Source organism: Monodelphis domestica, chromosome 4 (genome assembly GCF_027887165.1).
Source record: "Monodelphis domestica isolate mMonDom1 chromosome 4, mMonDom1.pri, whole genome shotgun sequence".
Classification (NCBI taxonomy): domain Eukaryota; kingdom Metazoa; phylum Chordata; class Mammalia; order Didelphimorphia; family Didelphidae; genus Monodelphis; species Monodelphis domestica.
Window position 1 is genome coordinate 238,661,988 of NC_077230.1, and position 12,445 is coordinate 238,674,432.

Here is a 12,445-nt window from a genome sequence, read left to right on the forward strand (position 1 = left end):
AATGATGATTCTTCTTTTACCTTAACTTCCCAATCCCTGTGATCTCCATCTCATCTCACCTGCAACTAGATGGTACATAGAATTGGGGACCTGGAGTCAGGAAGACTCATCTTCATGAGGTCAAATCTGGTCTTAGGCATCTACTAACTGTGTAACCTTGGACAAGTTACTTAACCCCATTTACCTCAGTTTCCTCATCTGTAACTTGATCTGCAGAAGGAAATGGCAAACCATTCCAGTATCTTTGCTAAGAAAACCCCAAAAGGGGTCATGAAGAGTTGGACAGGACTGAAAAATTACTAAATAACAGTAACTACCTGATCTACATATTGAAAAGTATTATAGCTTTGATTTTGCCATCACCCACAAATGTTCTATTTCTGTTAAAAAAAAACCTCTGAAAGTAATTTATATGATTATAATCTTTTATCATTCCATCTTTCTCTGTGCTTTACAACCACTAACCTTACTCTTGGTCCTCACTGTAACCTCCATTTCCTCCAGCCTTCCTTACTCATCATCCTACCTACACTGGCTACACTCTCTTCCCTTCCCTATCTCAACCTCATGGTGAACTGACTCAACATGACACTATCCTCCTTTCTCCATCCCTTACCTGCTTTGCCTCAATCCTAACTCACTAAAACTGCCCTCCTAGATTTTTCCCACCATCCATTGCCTTCATTGCTTGCCCCTTGTTGCTGAATGTAGCTAGAGGATATCATGAAACTGCTGACTGGGTCCATTACAAATTTTATTTCATCTGATCTCATCTGAGCTCTCACTTCCACAAGTCATTCATTTTTATAAGGGTAGAACCAATTGAGTAAATCAAATCACCTTCATTCCACTCAGAATAAGTGATTAAAATGCTATTCTCTGATGCCATAAGTGAGTCTAAATGCATTTAGGTCAAATCAAATCAATCAGAGGCATTCCAGACTCTAATGAGTCATTGGATGAGCCCGATGGAAGATCCAAGGTAGTCTTTTGGTGGTGGTGGGAGGTGATATTTAGAACCAGATGTTCTTACATACCACTTTACTAAATGCCCCTTTCTAAAAGATAAATGGCTAAGTATAATTGATAATTTCCAAGAGAAACACACTCATTTGAAAGTATGAGTTATATAAAACCAGAAAAAAAATGCCCCAAACCCTTAGATCTATTCCCTAGAACACTGAAGAGACAAAGTGGTTGAGTTCTGGGCACCTGACTCATCAGTTCAAGTGGGAGTTGGGATAGTGATCTCAGAGCATGTACTTTCCCCACTAATCAAGTCACTATTTCTCACTCTCCACAATGGAAGTTCCACACCTTCTTGGTTTTGCTCATGCCTCCTATTGACCATCCTTGCAGCTGAGGATCTTGCTTCATATTTCACAGAAGAAATTGAGACCATTTTCTAAAAACTCTCCCTTCTCCTTTCCTCATCACACATCTCTCAGACATCCTCTCCCATTATCTTCTCCTTCACTCTTGTCTCATATGAAGAGAGGAATCTTCTTGTTGCCTAGACCATACTTCTGAAACATGTTCCCTGGTTCTCATTCTGTGCCGTCTTCTTCCAAAGTTTACCCCTACTATCATTCCTACTCTTATCTTCAATCTATACTATTACTTCTGGCTTCTTTCCCATTGTCCAAAAAATGCTCACATTTATACTATATTTAAAATGCATTTTATCCTACCATGCCTGACAGCTATTGCTCTATATTTCTACTCTTCTTTGTGCTTAAAAAAAAAACTTCCTCTCCTTTGACAATATTCTTAAACCCTCTAGAATCTAATTTCTGACCTCATCGTTCTCCTGAAACTGGTTTGTACAAAGTTACCACTGACATTTTAATATCCAAGTTTAATAACCTTTTTTAGTCTTCATCCTTCTTGATGTCCCAGTAGCTTTTCACAGTGCTGATAACTCTTCCCTAATTTCTTTTCTTTGGGGTTTTGCAACATTCCTTTCTTCTATTTCTCCTCCTGTCTGTGTCGCTGCATCATCTCAGTCTCTTTTGCTGGTTCCCATGTCATGCCCTCTAACTTTAGATGTTCCCCAAGATTCTGTCCTGAACCCTCTTCTCTTTTTTTTTTTCAGTTTAATCGGAATTATTAACATTTTCACCGTGACTTTTTTTTTTAAATATATTTTATTTGATCATTTCCAAGCATTATTCGTTAAAGACATAGATCATTTTCTTTTCCTCCCCCCCACCCCCCATAGCCGACACGTAAGTCCACTGGGCATTAGATGTTTTCTTGATTTGAACCCATTGCTTTGTTGATAGTATTTGCATTAGAGTGTTCATTTAGAGTCTATCCTCTGTCATGTCCCCTCAACCTCTGTATTCAGGCAGTTGCTTTTTCTCGGTGTTTCCACTCCCATAGTTTATCCTTTGCTTATGAATGGTGTTTTTTTCTCCTGGATCCCTGCAAGTTGTTCAGGGACATTACACCGCCACTAATGGAGAAGTCCATTACGTTCGATTATACCACAGTGTATTAGTCTCTGTGTACAATGTTCTCCTGGTTCTGCTCCTCTCGCTCTGCATCACTTCCTGGAGGTTGTTCCAGTCTCCATGGAACTTCTCCACTTTATTATTCCTTTTAGCACAATAGTACTCCATCACCAACATATACCACAGTTTGTTCAGCCATTCCCCAATTGATGGGCATCCCCTCGTTTTCCAGTTTTGGGCCATCACAAAGAGCGCAGCTATGAATATTTTTGTACAAGTCTTTGTGTCCATTGTCTCTTTGGGGTACAGACCCAGCAGTGCTATGGCTGGGTCAAAGGGTAGATATTCTTTTGTCGACCTTTGGGCATAGTTCCAAATTGCCCTCCAGAATGGTTGGATCAATTCACAACTCCACCAGCAATGAATTAATGTCCCTACTTTGCCACATCCCCTCCAGCATTCATTACTTTCCTTTGCTGTTATGTTAGCCAATCTGCTAGGTGTGAGGTGATACCTCAGAGTTGTTTTGATTTGCATCTCTCTGATTATAAGAGATGTAGAACACTTCTTCATGTGCTTGTTAATAGTTTTGATTTCTTTATCTGAGAACTGCCTATCCATTTCCCTTGCCCATTTATCAATTGGAGAATGGCTTGATTTTTTGTACAATTGATTTAGTTCATTATAAATATGAGTAATTAAACCTTTGTCAGAGGTTTCTATGAAGATTTTTTCCCAATTTGTTGTTTCCCTTCTGATTTTAGTTATATTGGTTTTGTTTGTACAAAAGCTTTTTAGTTTGATGTAGTCAAAATTATTTATTTTACATTTTGTGATTCTTTCTATATCTTGCTTGGTTTTAAAGCCTTTCCCCTCCCAAAGGTCTGACATGTATACTATTCTGTGTTTACCCAATTTACTTATGGTTTCCTTCTTTATGTTTAAGTCACTCACCCATTTTGAATTTATCTTGGTGTAGGGTGTGAGGTGTTGATCTATTCCTAGTCTCTCCCACACTGTCTTCCAATTTTCCCAGCAGTTTTTATCGAATAGTGGATTTTTGTCCCAAAAGCTGGGATCTTTGGGTTTATCGTATACTGTCTTGCTGAGGTCGCTTTCCCCCAGTCTATTCCACTGATCTTCCTTTCTGTTTCTTAGCCAGTACCAAATTGTTTTGATGACTGCTGCTTTGTAATATAGTTTTAGGTCAGGGACTGCAAGGCCCCCATCATATGTGTTTTTTTTCATTATTTCCTTGATCTTTTGTTCTTCCAAATGAACTTTGTTATGGTTTTTTCTAAATCAGTAAAGAAATTTTTTGGGAGTTCCATGGGTATGGCACTAAATAGATAAATAAGTTTGGGTAGGATGGTCATTTTTATTATATTGGCTCGTCCTATCCATGAGCAGTTAATGTTTTTCCATTTGTTAAAGTCTAGTTTTAGTTGTGTGGCGAGTGTTTTGTAGTTGTGTTCATATAGTTCCTGTGTTTGTCTTGGGAGATAGATTCCTAGGTATTTTATTTTGTCTAAGGTGATTTTGAATGGGATTTCTCTTTCTAGTTCTTGCTGCTGAGCTGTGTTGGAGATATATAGAAAAGCTGATGATTTATGTGGGTTTATTTTGTATCCTGCAACTTTGCTAAAGTTGTTGATTATTTCAATTAGCTTTTTGGTTGAATCTCTAGGATTCTTTAAGTAGCCTCTTCTCTTTTCATTCTATATTGTCTCTCTTAATAATCTCACCAACTCTCATGGGTTCAATTATTATCTCTTTGTAGATGATTCCCAGATCTATCTATATCTCTATTCACTCACACACACACACACACACACACACACACACACACACACACACGTAAAACTTTAATCTGCGTAGATGTCCTAGAAAAAGCTCAAAATCAACAAATGCAAAGAAAAATTCATTATCTTTCTCTGTTAAAGACTTCCTTATTTCCCTACTCCATGTCTTTTCACTCACTAAACCCTATTCTTGGATTGCTGTTCTTCCTCCTTTCTTCCTCCTAGCATTCTGCATCCTTCCTCAAATCCTACTTTCTTTAAGAGGCCTTTCCCAAGACCTCTTTCTAGTACCTTCCCTCTGAGATTGCTTTCCATTTACACTATATATGTGTGTGTGTGTGTGTGTATTATATGTCCAATTTTGTATATGTTGTCTTCATTAGAATGTGAATTCCTTGAGGTCAGAGACTGTATTTTTTTCTTTCTTTGAATTTCAAATGCTTAGGACAGAGATCTTTCATATTGTAAGCACTTAATATTTATTGACATATTTCTATTGAGCATACCACCATCTTCCTAGTCACCAAGTCCTCAGGCTAGATGTAATTCTTAGCTTCTCATTCTTACTCATCCCACATATCCAAATCCTTGGCCAAATCTTGCCATTTCTATCTTCACAGCATCTCTTATATACCCTACTCTCTCCATTCACAATGATACTACCCTATTTAAGGCTTTTATCACCTCTTACTTGGACTATTACAATAGATTTTCTTAATTTAAAAAAATCCTATACATTAATACTCAAATAAGGAACATTTCCACATACATAAAAGAACAACAAAAAAAGAATTCCTTATGAAACTGTGAATCTCTACTTTATACCATTTACTTTTTAAAAAGAATACAATACATTCTGTATCACTTTCAAAACTGAACTTTACTTGTCTATGTTTCCTTCTGACCTTCTTTCTGTTCTCTTCTATTCATTAAAAAAAATAAGTGACCCTCTTTTTTTTACATCATTATTATTAACTCCATCTTCCCCATTCTTTCTTCTTAAAAAAAAAAGGAAAAGGAAAAGGAAAAGATCTCTAATAATAAATCAACATATGCAAGCAAAATGAATCCACATAGTGCTTATGCCCAAAAATGTTTATCTCTGTACCTTGTGTCCAATATCTTTGTGTTAGAAGTAGGTAACATACTTAATTGAAGGTCCTCTGGAGAGAAGGTTGGTTTCAAAAAATTGTTTTCTTTACAGGGTTGCTCACTTTATTCTGCATAAGTTCATAATACCCAGTATTCTCTGAATAGTGTCTTTTACAACTTTCTATAGGACAATAATATTCTATTATATTTATATTACATAATTTGTTCAGATATTCCTCCACTTGATTATGAGGCTGCCTTAAACACTCTCTTAGATTCTAGTTCTTTGTTTTTCTTTTTTTCATTCCTTTTAGTCCCTTCTTCAGGATCAGGAAGTTTGTTTTATTTGTGATTATTCTCAGTATTATCTTCTTTCTGAACCTACTCCACTCATCCCTGTATTTTCTCCCTATTGAGTATAGTATTTTTCTACACCAGACTCTATGTGTATGTAGGTATGTGTGGACACAAGCATTTGTGCATATGCCAGCAAACCTCTTTTGTCCATTTTAGACAAGAATGAAGTTCATCTGATAAAATTACTCCCTCATCCCTTCCTCCATTTTATATACTTTTCTCCTCACCCCAATTATGAGAAATAACACATTTTTTAATCTTCCCTTCTCTTTCCTCCTTAAAACTCTTAGAACAGAACCAATATACCCTAACACTTCTATTTTTCTTATTTAACTCATTCAATACCCTTTGAAGATATTAGGGTTTTTAGGGAAAACTTGTTTCTCTCTCTATAAGAATGTTAGCATTTCATCATATTATGTTTCTTTCCAATCATTCAAAAAATTTTACCTTTGGGATTTCTCTAGAAATTTTGTATTTTGTATAGTTCTTACCCAGCTATGAACTTTTCATCAGAAATACTACAAAGCCTTCTAAATTAAAGACGTCTTTTCTCCTATAGGATTATACTCAGCTTTTCAAGGCATGCCATTTCTTTTATTGTAAGCATATCTCTTCTGCCTTTTTAAATATTGTATTCCAAGATCTCCTCTCTTTTTTAATATAAGTTAATAGATCTTATGTGATCCTGACTATTGAATTTTGGTACTTGAACTGCTTTCTTAATCCTTGCAGTATTTTTTCTTTGATGTAGAAGTTGTGGGTTTTGGCTATGACAATCCTGAGACACTTTGAGGAATTTTTTTTTTCAGCTAGGGTTCAGCAGATTCTATCAGCTTTGCCCTCTGATTCAAGTAGCTCTGAGAAGTTTTTATTTGTGGTTTCTTTTTTTTTTTTAAACCCTTACCTTCCATCTTGGAGTCAATACTGTGTGTTGGCTGGGAAGTGTCTGAGGTCATATTTGAACCTAGGCCTGGCTCTCAATCCACTGAGCCACCCAGCTGCCCCTTACTTGATAGTATTCTTGAAATATACTATCCAGGCTTTTTTAATCATGGTTTTTCAGGGAGCCCAGTGATTCTTAAATTATTTCCCCTTGACTTGTTTTCCAGGTTTGTTTTTTATATCAGATACCTTGCATTGTCTTCTATTTTCCCAGTCCTGATTTGACTCTAATATGCTTTACCATGTTGTAGAGTCATTGATTTTTATTTGATTTACTCTAGTTTTTAGGGAGTCCATTTCTTGGGTAAGGTTTACAAATTTCTCTTCTGAGCTATTTAGTCTCCATCCAATTCTTTTCTTCAGTTTTACTTCATTACTTATCTCTTTATTTGCTCTAGTTATTCATAGAATCCTTAAGGAAAATAATTTTTCCCTTTGAGTCTCTATTTACAGTTGCAGTGGAATTAATTCATCTTCCTCTGGGGGGATTTCTAGATTTGGAATAACTTTTTATAATAATGTTTTCTTTGATTTACTCTCTCTTCAGCATTAGTTCCTGAATTAAGGTTTTGTGCCAGGAGCAAGCTCTGTCCTCTGAGGCGCTTTGGCAATGTTTAGTTGACCTGACTTGGTTTCTTCTTGAATATCCTGAATTTTCATGTACCCTTTTCTGTCCTAGAGTTAGCCTCCCTTGGATCTTTGAAGTTTGGAGCTCTGGATCTTTAGGGCCCGTTCTGATGTCTCAGAACAAAGTATTAGGTGGACACAGTGTTAGGAGGGCAGGGATTGTTTTTATCAGTCTTTGTATCTTAAATACTTAACTGAAGTGCCTTGTACACAGTTAGTACTTAATAAATATATTTTATTTTTTTTAAAAAGGAGGAGAAAGCTTTGTCCTTGTTGATTAATCTCTAATTGGCATGGCTAGCAGTTCTTATTGTGCGTAGGCAGCTTGTTTTGCATTTCCTCCCAGGCTTAGGTTCTCTCTACACACTTATCTGCCAAATTTCTGAAGGAAAAATATAACATCAATCTCAGCATCATTTGTATTTATTTGTGATAACAGCTTACATTTTTATAACACTTTTACTTACATTATCTCATTGGGTCCTCAAAAGAAACACAAAAAACTCTCCAACTCTAATAGAGTAGCACAAGTGCTATCATCCCAGAATGGTGCATAGATGAAATTGAGAAGGAGCAGGATATGGAGTCAATCAATAAACACTGATTACATTCTTACTATGTGCCAGGCACTGTGCTAAGTGCTAAAGATACTCAGAAAGGCAAAAGACAGTCCCTGTTCTCAAGGAGTTCACAACCTGATGGAGGAGGGAACATGAACACAATTATGTATAAACTATAGATGGGGGTTCAGGAAAGGCTTCCTTTTGAAGGGTTTTATCTGGAACTTGAAAAAATCCAGGGAAGCCGGGAATTAGAGATGAGGAAGAAGAGAATTCCTAGCATGGGGAACAACCAGTGAAAATGTCCATTGTATAGAGAGGCAGTGTTTTGTTCTAAGAACAGCAAGCAGCCCAATATCATTGTGTCATAGAACTTGTAGAGGGAAAGAGGGGAGTGTGAGGTATAAGAAAACAGAAAAGATAGGATGTTATGTTATGAAGGGCATGGCCTTTAAGGTGGTGACCTGCAATTGGATCTATAGGACTAACAGAGAAATAATGGTAAAAGTAATAAACTAGACTTGTTAAGGAAGAAAGAGGGTTTAGTTAGACTCAAAATGAGTATTGAAGCTTGTGAGTTGCTCCTCTCTTAGCCCAATTTTTAAAATTGGCACTTAATTAAATGCAATATTATTGTACCTATTATATTTTTCATCATATTATTTATGAATGAATTCTTCTATCATGCATAGATTCTTACAAAGTTCACTTGAATTGTCAGTACTAGAAGCAAGATAGAAATTATGGTGGATATTTAAGTAATTTCACCCAAAAGAAATCAGGTGGCAGTAGAGTAAGAAATTAAGTACAAATGGAACTCCATTCCCTTGAATCTAGCATCTACATGATCCATCTCAAGGATCTTGGCAACAATGTTCATTTTTTGCCTTATCAGTGTGATGAGATATATACTGGACAAAGTTGGCAGACTGATAAGCATTCCAAATCATGCTTAGAACTTGGTAGAATGAGGCAGGCTCTCACTTTTCTTTGGGACTGACTTAGGCTTGGGAATCTAGCGGGTTTATTATGTCAGGTGAGTAGCCTGGGGCAGGCACATATGGGCCACATTTCCTTCAATTTCTACTTTTCCTTCCCATCTTTCATAAATAGTGGGCAGAAGGAATTTTGTGAATGACAACCATGTTAAGCAGCCATTGAGAGAAACAGTTCCTTAAGGTGTATACTCTGCCTTGATAAAACAACAACAACAATAACAAAAACCAGAAACAAAAAAGGTGTTCATAATGCTTGGGAATTTCATCAGCTGGTGGCCATGACTGGCAAATGAATCATCTCAGAGGAGTGTTTGGAGATCAGTAGATTGTCCCACTTGTGTCTGCATTGTCTTTGAGTGAGATCTTAGCCCCACCCTGGTACCTGCCTTGATCACCAACCAGTTTGATCCTTTGGGATCATTTTTGGCCACATCAATTTTCAAAGACCAGATTTTTGCAGCAGCAAAGGAACTCAACTGAAGGAACCAAGCATCATTCTTCCATAAACCCTTATTCTCAGTCAGGCCTGATGGGAAGTAGTGAGGGGGCACTGGGGTTGTAGGAAAGGTGATAGCCCATAACTCAGCCAGCAGCTATTTACTTAGGGCAAGCAACAATTTTCCCAGGTGAGTAGTGAAGATGCTCAGCTAATTTCCCTCATTCTATCTCAGAGCAAAGTGGGCTGGTCAAGAAGTTTGTAGGTTGATAAGGTTTTATATTTATTTGTTAAGTAAGTTACTAGGTACACATATAGATAGGTGTGACTATAAACTTCTTTCCTAAATCCTGCTCGAGATTTATTCCCTTTCACTGGGGAGGATTGGCAGAGGGGGTGGAGAGTCTGGCATTTGAGTTCTGACTGAGGCTATGCCCACAGAAAGCAAGCTCTGGCATACCCTCCCAAGCTGCAGAAGATTGAGGATGGGCCAGATAGTTAGTCTGTATGCCTGTTGTCCAAAGCCTAGTCTAAGGTTTTTCAAATGTATTTTTACAAGCATTTACACTGTCTCTCCCATCACAAACATGTACAGCCCGATTAAACAAATTTTCCACATTCATCATGCCTCCAAATATTTGTGTATTTTAAGGTCATTCTCTTTCTTTCTCTGACTTAAGATGAGTAGCATCTTTCATCAACATTTATCTGGTCCAATGGTTTATCTTCACACTGATCAGAGTTCAAAGTCTTTCCAAGCTGCTGTGTTTGCCATAATGTTGTCAAATAAATTATTCTCTCAGTTCTGATCACTTCTCTCTGCTTCATTTCATAGAGATATCCCAGTTTTCTCCAAAACCATAATATTTCATTATGCTTGTATACATTATTTGTTTAGCCATTTTCTGAGAGGACAGCTCCTTATTTTCTAATTCTGGGCTATTGAAGAACCTTACTAGATGCTCATCACCCATTTGGCTTTAAGTTAATTTAGCCACAATCAACTTTTAAAAATTATTAATATTATTTGTTTTCACATTGCCTGAATTCTCCTCTTGCAGGAAATTTATGATCCTGTGAGATCATTTTTACACCAACAGCTTTATATCATTGGAACCTAAGGAAAAGACTCAAATAATGGCTTTGCAGTTGAGAGACATATATGGATATCTGTCTCAGGACCTGTCATGTAGGGAGTAGCTTATACATTTCTCTATAGTACCTTCCTTCCCCCAGTATATCAATAATCCAAATATTTAGACTCTTAACCTGAAATAGGTTCTAACCCTTCAGTCTTTGTAAAATGCTATGGTCAAAACATTTATTAAATGTAGCCAACTTGGTATTAAGCTTCTTAGACATTGACTTAGGCTGGTCCTTGGCATAGATAGAATCTACCTGACCACATTTAAAGCCTTTCTAGACCTACCAGAATTTGTGTTCTACTGACTGAGTCTTCCAGAATCCAGTATCAAATCCTCCAAGTCTAGATGAGCTCTACCATCTTCTCTGCCTTGACACGGACTCCAGCTCCTGCTCTGTGGGACCCCTGCAATCTTGATTGGGGAGAATGCTCTGTGTTGAACTAAGTCCGGACACAGTGCCCTCCTCTTCAGCTATCTTCATTCCAGGCTTCTATTCTCTCACTTTCTTCCTATAGCTCTGGGAACAGTCATCACATCAGCAGTACTATTTCTGGAAAGGTCGTGTCATCATTTGCCTAATGGCTCCACTCCCATCCCTGTGACTCCTCAGACCAAAACACCCCACTCTGGCTACCACTACCCCTTGTGTTTGTCCTTTCCCAGTAGAGCGTAGGCTCCTTGAGGGTAGGGATTATCTAGCTTCTCTTGTCTGTATTCCCAGAGTTTAGCACAGTGCTTAGCACATGGTCAACATTAAAACATTCTTTTTCATTGTCATTCCCACGGGCATTAGACTTTTTGGATATTTCTGTAAAGAGAAGCAGTGTTGGGTACCATCATCATAATATGGCTCCTCCCTTGTGGGTAAGAGCCTCTTGGTTAGAAGATGAACATTCAAAAATGAAAGCAGTTTGGTTTTGTTCTGTTTTTCACTATTATAACTGACCACTTGGATAATAATCCTCTGATGAGGTTCTGACATGCAGGACTGTCCAAAAGTCAGATGGGCTGACTCAACACTAGAGGTCTTCAAGTGAAGGTTGATATCTACTTGGAAGTAGAATTCCTAGAAGGTACAAATTGGATTTTATCCTGATAGATTGTAAGCTCCTTGAGGAGAGGGATTGCTTCCTTTTTTACCTTGATTGATCAGTAACATCCAAAAGTCTCTCTCTCTCTCTCTCTCTCTCTCTCTCTCTCTCTCTCTCTCTCTCTCTCTCTCTCTCTCTCTCTCTCTCTCTCTCTCCTTTCTCTCTCTCTTTTAAAAAAAGCCCTCACTTTCTGCCTTAGAATCCATACTAAGTATTAGTTCCAAGGTAGAAGAATGGTAAGGGAGAAGCAGTTGGGGTTAAATGACTTACCTAGGGTCACACAACTAGGAAGTGTGAGGTCAGATTTGAACCTAGGACCTCCCACTAGGTCTGGCACTCTATCCACTGAGTCACCTAGCCACCCATCTCAGTTTCATCATCTTTAAAGTTTTGATAATAATTGCACTACTTATTTCATAGCATTTTCTAGGGAAAGGCCTTTGTAAACCTTAAATGCCTTTATAAATATTATTATTATAAAAATTTATGAAATCTCACAGTTAAAAGAGACTTTTAGAAGAAACTAGAGGGCTCAGTGGATAGAATTCTTGGCCTGGATACAGGAAGTTCAGGGTTCAAATGTGACCTTGAACACTTCCTAGCTGTGTGGGCAAGTCACTTAACCTCATTTGTCTAGCCCTTATCATTCTTCTGCATTGGAATCAACACTTACCATGAATTCTAAAACAAAAAATAAGGTTGTTTTGGGTTTTTTTTTTAAAGGGGGAGGGAGAGAGAGAGAGAGAAAGAGAGAGAGAGAGAGAGAGAGAGAGAGAGAGAGAGAGAGAGAGAGAGAGAGAGAGAGAGAGAGAGAGAGATTCTAAGACAGAGAGGTTTTTTTTTTTTCAAAAGAAGAAACCAAGGCACTTAGAGAATAAGTAACTTGCCTGACTCATTAAGGGTCAAAACTAAGTCTGATTTCAAATCCAGCATTCT

General features: G+C 37.5%; 1 protein-coding gene across 1 annotated transcript in view; it reads right to left on the bottom strand.

Moving 5' to 3' along the window:
- ZBTB16 (zinc finger and BTB domain containing 16) overlaps positions 1–10,912 on the bottom strand; it is a 274,688-nt gene extending 263,776 nt beyond the window's left edge. Inside the window, exon 1 of the mRNA XM_056794365.1 lies at positions 10,703–10,912. The gene's annotated coding sequence lies outside the window, so the exon portion shown is untranslated. The remainder of the gene's footprint in view (positions 1–10,702) is intronic.
- Positions 10,913–12,445: the final 1,533 nt, after the last annotated feature.